Consider the following 14,359-nt stretch of genomic DNA (forward strand, 5'->3'; position numbering starts at 1 on the left):
TATTTGATGCGGGTATTATTTACCATATCTCTTATAGTGTTTGGGTGAGTCCAATACACGTTGTTCCTAAGAAATCTGGCATTACAATTGTGCGAAATGATAAAGATGAATGCATCTCCGCTCGTTGATAATTGTAAAATGAATAGTTTACCTACGAAATGAACTACGAATCCACAACGTAAGTAAACTAAACTTCTACTTTTACGTGTCAATTATCAAAGCTTCTACTCTCAATGCGAATTGCACTAAATGGAGTACGAAGTTCGTTCCACTCCTAGTTCTCTAGCACGGATTGTTTTCTAAGTCTAACTAGTCGCTCTTAAGTCAATGAGAGCTTTACGAAGGGTGTTATACTACGATGAAACTAAAATGAGTCTACGTTGAATTTAACTACGAATACTATGGAAATATGCTTGTTTTGAATCTAGATAAAGGATTAGAGGGGATTGAATCCACCTCGAATCCAACTTAATAACCTAGTATAGATTCTTGTATCTCGATTCTCACGTTCTTACGGCAAGAAATTCGAAGTTCTAATCCCTAGTGTTCATGGCATTTCTACCGAAAGTACTAACTAGCATGTGAAATCGTCCACCCATTCTCATGGCTTAAACACGACTTTCTAGAGTGGAATAGAATCTACAAACAATTCTACACTAACAATTAAGTTTTCATCAAGGCTTCATCAACCCCTCTAATGGAGGTTTTAGCCTTGATTCATTAAACTAACATTTCCCATTGAATCTAAACTAAACATAATATAAAGATTCTAACTTTATGAAATTTAACTAATCTAAATTAAACAATAACAAAAATCTAATTAACAACTAAGCATTGAATAACAAGTAGTAAATGAAATTAGATCTAACAATTGTAATTGACAAATCGAAATTGAATCAAGAACAACTATTTTATTATCTAATTCAAGGGAGAACAATCATTCAATACTAAATTTAAAACAAGAATAAAACTAATTACTTTAATATAAAAACTAGATCTAGAACTAAGGTTTAATGGAGGCTAACTAATCTAATTTATTTTCTAACCTAACTATCTACCCTATCTACCCTATCTACCATTAACAATGAACTAAGCTTTTGTTCTTATACATTCAGATCCAAAAATCGTGCATGGGCTTGGAGCCATGTTTTGGGCCAGAGAATCAGGCCCAAAACCCAATTCTTTTCGATCAAAAGGCCTCTTCAGCTGCAGTTGACTTCCACAGACTTTTCGTCCACTTCTGCTCCTCTGATTGGGTCAAGGCTTGGACCATTGCAAAGCTCTTTCCGAGCCGGTCGTTTTAACATAAGGTAGGCCTCAATCCGAGGTCTGAGTCCAAAGATATGGCATTCGAAGTTCTCACGACTTTTGCTCCTTTATCTCGCTAAAGTGGCACATTTCGCGCACATAATGGACTTTGAAGCCCGAAATGCATAAAAACGCGTGAATCGGTGTTAACTCTTACTTATTATTCACATAATTGGTCTAACAAGATGATTATTAAGGGGTTAAAACTACAGTTTTGGGCTCTTATCAAACCACCCCAAAACAAACATTTTGCTTGTCCTCAAGCAAATATGAGAAATTAGAATAAGTGACCAAAAATGGAGTTCTAACTACTCTCGTTTACTGAGTGCGATTGCATTGACCATATGCAACAAGGCCTTAAACCACTAGGAATTCCCTAGTGGACGAAGTTATAGCCTCGTGAGAGTTTTCCAGTGAAGGTACTCACAAACTTCATCTATACTACACAACGACTAAGAAAATAAAACTATTGTTTCCTTATTCATGCTCAACTATCTATACATCTCTCTAGCAATTACATAAGAATAACCAGTCAAAACCCTAAGTTAATATATGCATAATAATCAATCATCTACAATAAACATATATACAATGATAGTAGTACTTATCAAATGTTTAGCGGGTTTGTTTTCGAGAACTCGGAATAGGCGGCCCTCAAATAGGTTCTCACAATAATAGTCAAGAAACAACACTCGATTTTTGCACTCAAGTTTTATTTACTCCGATTAATGCACGGTGGGCACACTTTACCTTACAATCTCAATGACAACAAGGAAGCCGGGTCGTCGATCAAACACATCCGCCACTTTACTATCACACTAACCTATTCCTAATTGAGCTAGAGGTCTTTATTAGGTGTTACGGGATTAGGAGATGGTTTAAGAAGGAAGGAAATGGATATTCAAAAGGACAAGTCCGAGATAATAGAGTCTTCAGATTATGTAACTTAGAGAAAACCTTGTTATTTTCTTTTGCTTTCTATACTTTGTTTCCATCCTTAGCCATATTTTTTCTTTTCTTTTTCTTTGGCTTTTGACTCCCTTTTATTCTATTTTTGGAGTTTTTATTTTATTTCTATTTTTTCTTTTCTTTGGATGGAAACTTCTTTTCTTTATTTTCCAAGCAACTAACAATTTTTTGTTTACAAGGTTTTTCTCTTCTTCTTTCTTCACTCATTCTATTCTCGGACTTATTCTAAATTGGGTAGGTTGATTTATTCTCTTTTTTTTTATTTTGTTTTTGTTTTGTAACAGGGGTAAAGGAATTGTGGGTGTATGGAAGGCTAAAGAAGAGGCTCAGAGTGGCGACTAGCGGAAAATAATTCATAGGTTTGAATTTCTGGCTATATCGATCCAAAAGGCGGCCTAAATTCTCACTTAGGATATGGTTTAGTGATCAAGCAAGTGGGCGTGTGATTTCTCTATCCGGATTTTTTCTCCTTTGTGTCATTTCTCAAATGTTTTGGCTTCATATAAGCTTTTAGGCTATATTCTCACAGGATTTGTAGAATAAGTACTCTAGCCTAGAATTCAGAAACTTATCGCTAACAATCATAGATACTCATGTAATATATTTATAGATAGATGCAAAGATTATTACCTACGATTAACCCACGTTTCTAACAATTATTCCGATGCAAATGTACTATGTGAGACTTCTAGATTGTTAAAAGCATGGAGAAATAAACAATACCAATATTCCTAAGTGTATAGCATAACTTATTTATTTATATTTTTAAATTTTTGAAAATTTTCACTAGAAAACAAATGCATATTATATATATCTATATCCTAGCAGATGTCTTAATTACACGTGTTTCTATGCCCCCCCCCCCAAACAAGAAGCATGCTTTGTCCTCAAAGCATTTAAATAAAAAGGGTAGAAAAATACCATGGAAATGCGTGAAATTCTGGAACATCTGCAAAACAAGGTTAGAATATACTAATATAGGAAATAATAAAAAAAAACTGACGCAACTCTATAAGAGTTCCACCCATTATGGGGTTAATGTAATTAAATTGCTTGGGACATAAGCGGACACTATGTAAACTAAAACTTACCTCCACTCCGGACATGCATATTATCTACCCAATAGCATCATGGGTCTTGTATTTCAGCGGGCATGGCAAGTCCAAGAACAATTGCTAGCAAGACCCATAAGCGGTTCCTAGCCTACGTGTGTGATCACCTCAAAACCAAGCACCATAAGTAGTGCTTTGGAACAAATCTTTGAAAGACTGTTTCGGTATTATTATAGGAGATGTCATCTCAACATTACGCCTGGAATAGCTATGAATGATCCGAAACTACCCGTAGAAAACTGGAATTTTTTCCGGGTCCACGGAAGTCAGTGGCTGCTATCATATAGGCGATGGAAGTCGCTCTGAAATTTTAGAATTCCAGTGTTTTAGCTGGTCGCGCCAACTTGTAAGCTGGCGCTCTAGGTCCGATAGATGAGGGCGGTCGCCAGCTTTCGCTGGGCGCTGGCGCTCGAAAGCAAAATTCAGAACAAAAATATACAGAGGCCTTGAAAGCGCTTCGGAGTTTCTTGAAAATTGAAAAATTGAGAGGCTAAACGTGGGAGTGAAAGGTGAGTGATGGAAATTAGGTGTAGTGTAGGTTGTGAGTGTAGAATGAATGAAGTTTATATAAAATCATCTTTGGAATAGATAACACCACCCCAAACAGTTTGGGAAGGTGGGATCAACATTAACTAATCACGATAATGAAAATAACGACATTATATTCATATTGTCATTCAAACAACATTTCACTACAAAAGTCAAAATGAACTCACGGAATTTTAACAACGTAATATCCTATCTACTAAAAATAATAAAAGACAACATCAAAACAACATACAAGGAGAAATCTAGCTATTCTTCAAGGGGCGAGGTGGGGTAAGAATAGGAATTTAAGTGATCAAGAATGGAAAAACCAAACACCCCATTCCCCAAACAAATTTTTGAAAACGGGTTTGTAAAAATTTGTTTTAAAACGGGGTCTTTTAACGCCGATTCGAGACTTGCTAGATTACTATTTTTATATATCTTTAAACTTTTTACTTTTTATGAATTAGGTTTAATATAAAGGAAAACAATAAGCGATAAAGACATAATTCACACCATAGAAACATGACTCAACAACGAGAAAACATGCAAGAGTGGAAAACGTGAATTATGTGAAACGTGGACTTAGGATCCGTACTTACAGCCACACACTCCATAGGGAGGGCCGGTTACCTGAATGGTGCACTCAATAATATATTGAAATGAAAGGAAGTGCACCAAACACAGAAATTGAGTCGTTTATAGTCGATACTTTCGAGACTTTATCTAAACATATGTATGAACATGCAGGTTTATCATATATCAACAACCGAAATAGTTGTGGATCATTCCATAAATAAATATCACAGCAAACATATCCAAACACAATCAAGCACCAAGATTTCCTAGGACACTGACCTAGTGGAATGAAAGCGAAGCCGGATAGACCTATAACATAACCGAGCATACACCTTTGGTTTCATCTTTGAGCGGAGAGGGTGTCCTAGTGAATAAATGTGGAAAAGTGAATGGTTGTGGGAAGATATCGTGGATTGGGATAAGTTTTTAGAGAAAAGCATGGAAAAAATGAGGATGTGGGTTTAGCACAAAACTCATTCATGGTGTAGTTAGGGGACCGCCTCAAGTCTGAAAATGAAAGTGTCAAGTGGTTTATCCTTGGGAAGTATTTGTTTACTAGGTGGATTTAAAAATCATGAAGCAAAGGGAGAAACTAAAGGATCGAAAGTGCAAACTCGAGGTTCCTTTGAAAAGGTGGAGGGTGGGGAATATTGGTGATGGAAGGTGAATGATTCTCGGCTAAGCTCTCAAGTCCATATCATCGAGAAATCTTGATATATGCGGACATTCCTCAATAGGTGGGTCAAAAGGATCACTGGGATAAAGATTGAAAAATTCATCTTCCGCCATAGCATCAAGGGATGAATGGTTGTTGGCAAGGGGACTGTGAAGTGGTAAAGAAGTGGTGCAAAAGAGTTGCGGGGAATTCTTCTTCGATTTCGGTCTACTACCGAGGAGTCATTGTTAAAGTCGGAATTTCGAAGGAAAGGAATTTGTTAAGTTTGTTTCTCAGGAAACATGTTTTGAAGTAATCTTGAGCTAAGCTCTCGATCATGCTAACCTCTCCATTTGTAGGTGAATCGGGATTACCGCGGTCCTCGTTTTGAAAACATTTACCTCATGAGAAAGATGGCCAAAGGACAAGGACATCGAACCATCGCGGCAGTTTATGAGCGTTGGCGAGCAAGAAGGACGCCCTAAAATGATAGGTACAGAGTCGTTAGTGACTTCGTGTCTAGGACAACGAAGTCGGCCGGGTAGTAAAAATTTTGGACTTTAACCAAAGACGTTTTCAACCACCCTTAGGATACTTAATAGACCGATCGGCTAATTGCAATGTCATTTTAGTAGGTTGCATCTCCTCTAGGCCTATTTGTTTATACAAATAAAGCGGGAGTAAGTTAACACTAGCCCCCGTGTCTAGTAAGCCCGGTCGTCGTGTGAGAATCTCCTAAGGTGCATTATCTGATGGGACGACCCGGGGTCCTTGTACTTAACAATTCCATTATTTTCGGATAAGCGTTGGGAATTGTTCCGTTAAAAAGTCTTTTGGTATATTGGTCTTACGCCTAGTAGTACACAACTCCTTAAGAAACTTAGCATGGTGTGGTAGCTTTTAATAGCCGAAAGGGAAGGTTTATAGTTAGATTTTTGAAAACGTTCCTAATCTCCTCATAATTTGTATCCCTAGTTAACATGGCTAATTTTTGGGGAAACGGTGTTTTCTCTCTATAATTAGCATATGGATCAACAGGATGTTTAACCTTGGCTTTTGTTTCTTAGGTTGTGGTTTAACCGGTACCTCTACGGTTGTAGGCTCTTGGTTTCTATTTCGTATCTAGTTCGATATCCGTTGTAGGAATCTTGATGGGGTAACTATAGGCATAGTTACTTTGTTATCAACCACTCTTCCCAAGCGAGAGTGGTGATGGCATTTAGCTCACCCACGTTTTGTAGTTTCCATACTAGTATTACCGTTTACCTCAAAGGCCGTGGTTTGCCGTTCTAGGGTTGGGTATCGCTTGGCACGGAAACACGCCTTTTGGTTGGGCTTTCTCTTGGGCTAACTTGTTGGTTTAAATTATTAACAGATTGTAGAATGTGTTGGTTAGATTGAGCCATGGTTTGGAAAAGTTGTTGGCTCACTTGTATGAAGGTGTCAAGACGATCCGGTTGTGTGGGTGTAATAGTCACGGTGGTGTATTTGGAACTATGTCGCGTTGATTATTTATAGCGGATTGTGATAGTTATTATTTCTTAGGAACGATACCTTTATTAGCATTATAATTATTATAACTATATTGACCTTGTGCTTGACCTTGTCGAGGTTGTGCTTGGTTGTTATAATTATTATAATTACCCCGAATCGCCCTTGTCTGGAGGAGCTTGGTTATAAGCGTGTGTTGGCCTAACATGTTGATTATTGTACCACGAAGGTGTGACTTGTTGGTTATTTCTCCAACCGAAGTTGGGATTTTGTCTCCAAGGGCGTTTAGGTTCACTATTAATGGAACAAGAATGTTCATAGCTATGGGACGATTGGAGTCGGGATGCTCGGGACTCCAACGAAAACTACATGGATTTGAATTTACATTCATGACGGGGATAGGCTTTTGTTGTATTGAAATGGCCTCAACCTTTTTAGTTAGAGATTCGATTAAATTTTTAAGTTCTAGATCGGGTTTAACCTCAAACATATTGGTAGCCTTAGCGTGGAAGAAGAACTAGCGGAGCGGGAGTAATCGCCACTACCCCCGGTTGTTATTTCGCTTTAGTTTGATCCTCTAAAATTTGTAAGCCTCATTGGCTCCTTTACTTAGGAAACTACCCCATTCATTATGTCAAGGACTTCTTTATGGTGGTGTAGAAGTCCTTTGAAAAGGCACGAACTAACGTGTCTTTAGCTAAGTTATGGTGTGGACACTCTATAAGCGCATCGGTGAAACGATTCCAAGCCTCGAAAATGATTCATGAGGATTTTGTCGGAAGAAATGAATCTTGGAAAGCATTTCATCCGTCTTTAGGGGGTGGGTAAAATGTTCCATAAACAATTTGAACAAGTTTGGCCCACGAGTCCATTTAATTAGCGCTTGGGCGCGTTAACCAAGACGCGCTTTATCAACTAAGGTGAAGGGAAATACCCTCGGTTTAATGCGTTCGTACCAACGGTAGGATGATGGAATGTTGTAAGGACTTGTTCAATCCACGCATGTGTTGGTAAGGTTTTCATGGTCTAGACCATGAAAAAGCGGTAATGTGATTAAATATGTTTGGGGAATTCGAAAATCCCGTTAGATCCGCTAGAACGATGCAAGATTTAGGGCTATCGCTTTCAAAGCTTTATAAAAGTCGAGAGAGGGGGTCTCTTTCTTCACCATAATATCGGTGTAGTGTGTGAAATTCTAGATAGGCGTGTTGTATTTATTTCTACGAAAAACAAGCCTGATTATACTAGAATTAAAACTCCTCTGACAGAAGATGCGAGGAGTGGAAGAAGGAGTACCTGAATGCCTCCTTGCTACGCGTTTGAATAGCGTCTTGTTTACGCGTGTTCAGTGTAAATAAGAGATTAGAACACTGAAAAACTTGACAACTCGGGTTCGAATCAAACCGGGAAATCCGAAATTTCAACTAAGGCGCTGGCGCTCGACTTTGGTGGCGCTTCGGTGTAAATTCGAAGTTCGAAACTTAGCGCTGGTCGCGCTCCCTTGGCTTGGCGCCCAGGGGTAGAAGAAAAATTACAAGAACTTAGCTGGTCGCGCTCTCCTGGCGCTGGGTTCGGTGTATTGATGAAATTCGGTAACATAGCGGCTGGTCGCTCTTCCTGAAGTATGGCTGGCTTCGATTGTATTGATGAAATTCCAAGTAACATAGCTGGTCGCTCTCCCTTGAAGCGGGGGCCTCAGGTATTTTTCCGAATTTTTTTATTAAAACGAATAACCACAAAGATGAATCAAACAAGGGTGGGTGGGTTTAATGGGACTTAAAAATAACTACTTCTACAAAGAAAACAATGCTAAAGTGCAACTAAGATGGCAGCGGCGCCATTTGATAATTGTAAAATGAGTAGTTTACCTACGAAATGAACTACGAATCCAAAACGTAAGTAAACTAGAACTTAGTCTTTTACGTAAAGGAATTATCAAAGCTTCTACTCTCAATGCGAATTGCACTAAATGGAGTACGAAGTTCGTTCCACTCCTAGTTCTCTAGCACGGATTGTTTTCTAAGTCTAACTAGTCGCTCTTAAGTCAATGAGAGCTTTACGAAGGGTGTTATACTACGATGAAACTAAAATGAGTCTACGTTGAATTTAACTACGAATACTATGGAAATATGCTTGTTTTGAATCTAGATAAAGGATTAGGGGAATTGAATCCACCTCGAATCCAACTTAATAACCTAGTATAGATTCTTGTATCTCGATTCTCACGTTCTTACGGCAAGAAATTCGAAGTTCTAATCCCTAGTGTTCATGGCATTTCTACCGAAAGTACTAACTAGCATGTGAAATCGTCCACCCATTCTCATGGCTTAAACACGACTTTCTAGAGTGGAATAGAATCTACAAACAATTCTACACTAACAATTAAGTTTTCATCAAGGCTTCATCAACCCCTCTAATGGAGGTTTTAGCCTTGATTCATTAAACTAACATTTCCCATTGAATCTAAACTAAACATAATATAAAGATTCTAACTTTATGAAATTTAACTAATCTAAATTAAACAATAACAAAAATCTAATTAACAACTAAGCATTGAATAACAAGTAGTAAATGAAATTAGATCTAACAATTGTAATTGACAAATCGAAATTGAATCAAGAACAACTATTTTATTATCTAATTCAAGGGAGAACAATCATTCAATACTAAATTTAAAACAAGAATAAAACTAATTACTTTAATATAAAAACTAGATCTAGAACTAAGGTTTAATGGAGGCTAACTAATCTAATTTATTTTCTAACCTAACTATCTACCCTATCTACCCTATCTACCATTAACAATGAACTAAGCTTTTGTTCTTATACATTCAGATCAAAAATCGTGCATGGGCTTGGAGCCATGTTTTGGGCCAGAGAATCAGGCCCAAAACCCAATTCTTTCAGTCCAAAAAGGCCTCTTCAGCTGCAGTTGACTTCCACAGACTTTTCGTCCACTTCTGCTCCTCTGATTGGGTCAAGGCTTGGACCATTGCAAAGCTCTTTCCGAGCCGGTCGTTTTAACATAAGGTAGGCCTCAATCCGAGGTCTGAGTCCAAAGATATGGCATTCGGAAGTTCTGCTGACTTTTGCTCCTTTATCTCGCTAAAGTGGCACATTTACGCACATAATGGACTTTGAAGCCTTTGAAATGCATAAAAACAATGTGAATCGGTGTTAACTCTTACTTATTATTCACATAATTGGTCTAACAGTATGATTATTAAGGGGTTAAAACTACAGTTTTGGGCTCTTATCACTCGTATTCTAGTAAAATGGCGAATATACATTGACTATCGCAAACTTAATGCAGTCACTCGTAAGGATCACTTCCCACTTCCCTTCATCGACCAGATGCTTGAACGGTTAGCGGGTAATGCATATTACTGCTTTCTTGATTGTTATTCAGGCTATTTTCAAATAGTCATAGATCTTATTGATAAAAAAAAAAAACAACATTCACTTGTCCTTTTGGTACATTTGCATATAAACGAATGCCTTTCGGCCTGTGCAATGCCCCTGATACCTTTCAACGCTGTATGCTTCACATTTTCAGTGATATGGTTGAATGTTTTATGGAAGTTTTCATGGACGATTTCTCAATATATGGTAATTCGTTCGATAGCTGTTTATCAAATCTTGAAAAGGTTTTTACATGTTATAAAGAGAAAAATCTCGTTCTTAATTGGGAAAAATGTCATTTCATGGTTACAAAAGGAATAGTTCTAGGTCACATTGTTTCCAAGGACGGGATCAAAGTAGATAAAGCTAAGATTGAAAAAATTGCTTCCTTTCCTATGCCAAAAATAGTTTGCGACATACGTGCGCTTTTAAGACACGCAGGGTTCTATAGGAGATTTATTCAAGATTTCTCTAAGGTTACTCGACTTTTAACAAATCTCCTGCTTAAAGATTCTGTATTTGACTTCACTTTTAATTGCAAACAAGCTTTTGAGATTTTAAAATCCGCCCTGACTACATCTCCTATAATTCAACCACCTGGTTAGTCTAAACCTTTTGAATTAATGTGTGACACGAGTGACTACGTTATTGGAGCTATCCTAAGGCAACGCCGAGAAGAAAAGCCAATTGTCATTTACTACGCTAGTAAAACTCTCAATGAAGCTCAATGTAACTATACCACCACTGAGAAAGTGTTTCTCGCTGTGGTATATGCCTTGGATAAGTTTCATCCTTACCTAGTTGGTTCTTCCACAATAGTCTATACTGACCATGCGGCGCTTCGTTACCTATTGGCGAAAAAAGATGCAAAACAGAGGTTAATCCGACAGATTCTCCTCTTGCAAGAGTTTACTTTAGAAATTAGAGATAAAAAAGGTTGCAGATCATTTATCACGACTCATTAGTGATTTTGATACGGATACCGAACCCATCAGTTATTCCTTTCCGGATGAAAACTTGTATCCCGTCTTTTCATCTCCTTGGTACGCTGATATAGTAAACTACCTAGTCACCGAGGAAGTCCCTTCATCTTGGTCTCGTAATAACTGAAAAAAGTTCTTATCCACTGTGAACTTTTATTTATGGGATGACCCATACCTTTTCAAGTATTGTTCATACCAACTGACCCGTCGTTGCATTCCCGATTGGGAACACAATGATGTATTATCCTTTTGCCATGAACAATCTTGTGGTGGTCATTTCAGTGGTAAAAAAACTACGACCAAAGTTCTACAGTGTGGATTTTATTGGACAACACTGTTTAGAGATGCACATGAGCATTGCAAAGCATGCACCCGCTGCCAGTAGCTAGGACGCATTACTCAACGTAATATGATGCCCTTAAATCAAATTTTAATTGTGGAAATTTTTTATGTGTAGGGCATTGATTTCATGGGTCCCTTTCCAAACTCTCATGGCTTTCTCTACATATTAGTAGTTGTTGACTACTTGTCCAAATGGATTGAGGCAATGACATGTCGTGCGAATGATCATAAGACTGTCGTTTTGTTCGTAAAAGAAAATATTTTCTCTCGTTTTGGTATTCCCAAAGCTATCATTAGTGATGGGGGAAAACATTTTTGTAATAAATTTTTTGAGTTGTTAGTAAAGAAATATGGAGTCACTCACAAAGTGGCAACTTCGTATCATCCTCAGACCAGTGGCCAAGTAGAGGCCTCTAATAGGGAGATTAAATCTATTTTAGAAAAAACTGTTAATCCATCTAGGAAAGACTGGTCCCTTCGATTATCTGATGCCTTGTGGGCTTATAGAACAACCTTTAAGACACCTATAGGCATGTTTCCTTACTGCCTCGTTTTTGAAAAACCTTGTCACCTACCGGTTGAACTAGAGCATCGTGCTCTATTGGCCATCAAAAGCATAAATTATAATACCAATGCAGCAGGCGAGAAGTGAAAATTGCAGTTAAGTGAGCTTGAGGAGATTCGGAGTGATGCTTATGATCTCTCGAAATCCTATAAAGCCAACATGAAAAGAGTGCATGACAAACACATATTGAGAAAAGATTTCAAAATTGGTCAAAAAGTTTTGTTGTACAACTCAAAATTACACATTTTTCCAAGAAAATTAAAAACTTGATGGTCTGGTCCTTTCATTGTCTCTGCTGTTACCCCTTATGGGGCTATTTCTTTGAAAAATTTAAACGATAACAGCGAATTTCAAATAAATGGCCAACGCCTTAAACATTATCATGAGTTGCGCTTTCCCGATGCCGAAAAAACTCTTCTCTAAGATCCAGTCTATAGAGACTAATAGATTTGTTGGCGTACTTCCTTCCATGTGTTTAAAACAAGGAAAGTACGCCATTAGGGTAGTCGGGCCCTCTTCTATTTTCTTTTCTCAAATCTCTTAGAGTGTGTGGTTGCAAGCGCCGGAACCTTAGTCCACAAAAACTCTATTCAGAACTGAGTATAAATATCTTCTGATAATCGAGCAAACGTGCCTTATGGTAAATAATAGGTACCAAAAATTTCCCCTCCTTCCTTCTCTTTCCTTTTCTATTCTTTTCCTCGCGAACTTCAGCTCATCATTTGGTGTAAATCTCATCCATCTCGCTTATGGTAATGGTCGTAGTACTTTTGCTCGTAACTGTCGTGCGCGAAAGATGAGGTGGTGTATGCATTGTGAAACACCTTTCTGTCCGGGTCTTAAATTTCTACCCAATAATTGCCGGTATAAGGCATATTTTTGTCTGACACTAGCTGAGCAGGATAAACTTCGTCGTCACCCTGTTGCTCCCATAAGTTGGGATTCGTCTTGAGGATCTGACGTTAAAAGACTCAACATGTATATACTCACATTCGTCTTGAGGATCTGACATTAAAAGACTCACATTCGTCTTGGGGATCTTACGTTAAAAGACTCAACATGTATATACTCATGTCTTTTATTTTTCCATTTGCACTAAGTATTGTGCACAAAGAGAGTCGTGATATGCAAAATCGGATGTTCCCTAATTCGTACGGGCAATGGATTTCACAAGGCCAACCCCTAGCAATTTTCTATTTGACTGCATTTTGGGGCGGTTTGAGGCTATACCATATTTACTAAGGGTAATATTATTACTAGACCATTGCGCATTGGTCAGGGATGGTACCGTCCTAAACCTTAGGCCCCCAAAACATAAAGGTTAAGCCACAATCTGGCTGGATTGGGTTCGCTCCATAGCCGACATGACAGTTGCCTGATTTTACTGTTTGTGGTGATTCTTCTGGACTTCCGGTGTTGTTGACACATTCATCTCCCCTTGTACATTTGTATATATAAAAAAAAAGGTTGCGTTCTGTTTTTACAAGACTCAACCCCGAAAAAAAAAAAAATGGGTTAGAATGTTCCCTTTCCATATTCCATTGGATGTCATTTTTAATGCCGATCGTTTTGGCACCTCATTTGTTCCATTTAGAGTTGAAACAAATCAAGATTTCAGTTTGGAAATTTCAGACATTTTGGGACATAAGGGGAATTTCCGAATTTCATATGGACCAGTTATCTCACTCAGGAGTTCGCAGTGCCCATCGTCGTCAGAACCCTAGTTCATCTTCAGCTAACCCTGAAGATTCACAGTAGCAGCTCCCTTCTCTAAGTTTGAAAATGACTATGTCATTTCTTTCCTTTATGTATTGCACTTTATTTTTTTAGTGATGTAAAACGATATATCGATTAATTTCTCATAATTTTGTATCTCCAGACGGATTAAATGAGAAATTATTATTGTCTTCCTAATATATTAGTTTGTTCCTTTATGCATTGGGCCTACTCTTTAGGCCCAACGAACTGATTCAAATTGTCACTCCATCAGATTTATTCACTAGACCCAACAGTCAGATATCCCAATAGTTAGATATCCAAACGGTCAAATTTGCAACTATAAAATCCGACACTCCTCATCAAACTTCACACATCCCATTCTCTCACTCTCCACAACTTAATCTTCACAAATTCTCACCTTCTTCAACATAATGGATCCAATCGAGAAATTTGAAAAGGAGCAACGTGAGGGGGCTTTCACAGTCTTCCTGATAGCAGTATTTATCATTATGATATTGTTGATCATGCATGACATCATCCATAATATCTAGATCTATGTAATCTACATATCTATTTCCCTTTGTCATTTTGTATATTAGTGTGGTTTGTTAAATAATTCTCAGTGTTTGTACGGGTTATGTATTAAATGGAGAAGTTTATGGGAAAAAAGGAATAAAACTACACCATTATTTTGATGGACTAGACGT

This window comes from Coptis chinensis, chromosome 2 (assembly GCF_015680905.1).
Source record: "Coptis chinensis isolate HL-2020 chromosome 2, ASM1568090v1, whole genome shotgun sequence".
NCBI lineage: Eukaryota > Viridiplantae > Streptophyta > Magnoliopsida > Ranunculales > Ranunculaceae > Coptis > Coptis chinensis.